This window comes from Sorex fumeus, unplaced genomic scaffold (assembly GCF_029834395.1).
Source record: "Sorex fumeus unplaced genomic scaffold, SorFum_2.1 ptg000009l, whole genome shotgun sequence".
NCBI lineage: Eukaryota > Metazoa > Chordata > Mammalia > Eulipotyphla > Soricidae > Sorex > Sorex fumeus.
In genome coordinates this window covers 9,710,562-9,711,943 of record NW_026606066.1, presented here as the reverse complement: position 1 = coordinate 9,711,943, position 1,382 = coordinate 9,710,562, and positions in this window count along the sequence as shown.

The following is a 1,382-nucleotide window of genomic DNA, read 5'->3' as shown; positions in this document are numbered from 1 at the left end:
CATAGGGGTGTTATAAATGATTCTTAATTTTAATTTAACTTTTTAAAATATTAATACTGATGCTGTCATCCCATAGATACTGCTATTCTTTTTTTAATTGAATCACCATGAGATAGTGTATTAGAAAATTGTTCATGATTGCATTTCAGTCATACAATGTTTCAACACCCATCCCTCCACCAGTGTAATTTCCTAGCACCAGTGTCCCCAGTTTCCCTACCACCCCTTCCAGCCATCCCCCTCACCAGCCTGCCTCTATGGCAGGCACCTCTCCTCTCTCTTTCTCTCTCTCTCTCTCTCTCTCGCTTGCTCTCTATCTGTCTCTCATTTTAAGCATTATGGCATACCACTATTCTTAAAGGATGAATAAAGTGTAGCCAGGTGAACAGAAAGTGTCCAAAAAAGGGGGACGGGGGGACAAACTGACCTGTGTTTGCTTCTAGCTAGAGGTTTTAAACTTTCTTGGTTCAAGGATCCCATTGAGAATCTGAGCAAGGCTATGGAATCCTTCCCAGAGAGATACACATTTGCATATTCACACAATGTTTTGAATATTAATAGCCTCTTCCCTAATGTTTTTGGTCCTAATTAGAAAAACTGAAGCAGCATAACCAATAACAATAGATACCATTAATCGGCTCCTAACTAGTTTTCCAAGTTCTGCCTAGATCTGAATTAGAATTTTCAGCAGCTCAAAAGCACACAATTTTATACAGCTACTTCATTGTTTCTGATGAAATCAGTTGGATCCTTCGTAATTAGTCACAGAAACAAGGGCTTGAGAGCCAGACAAATTTGAGTTAAAAATCAAACCTTATACTCAATGAGCAAGGGCAAATCACACTCTCTGAACCTCACTGAAAAAATTGGAAGGATGGTTGTCTTCACAAAAGAGTGATAAAAATAAGATCAGATGATTGCATATATTAGAGTAGGTAACTACTGGATTTTTTTCCCCAAATTTTCAGGTCCCTCATTTGTTTGCAGTGAGAATATTGATCAAATATTAAAATTTTTTTCAGCATTAAATACCTGGCTGTAATGTTTATATTAAATGTTAAAAACAAACTGTGACTTTAAATCACAATTTGGCTTTTATTTGAACTACATAATGTACGAACACATTAGTTAGGCAAGGCATAAAGAAAAATAACTGACCCCTAGATCTACAGGTCTTATCCCTCTAAGCCTAATTCTATAAAGGCATTTGGAAAGGTTCCAATCCTAAAGCTTTTAAATTTTTATAGCAGAACAGTACATTCTTGATCATATGAATGGAGACTCTTTCAAGTGTCCAAAATGGTTCTGAATTGGAAAACAATAAACCAGTTTTGATGCCTAGCACAAAAGGGAACATTTTGTGCATGATGAAATACATAGTA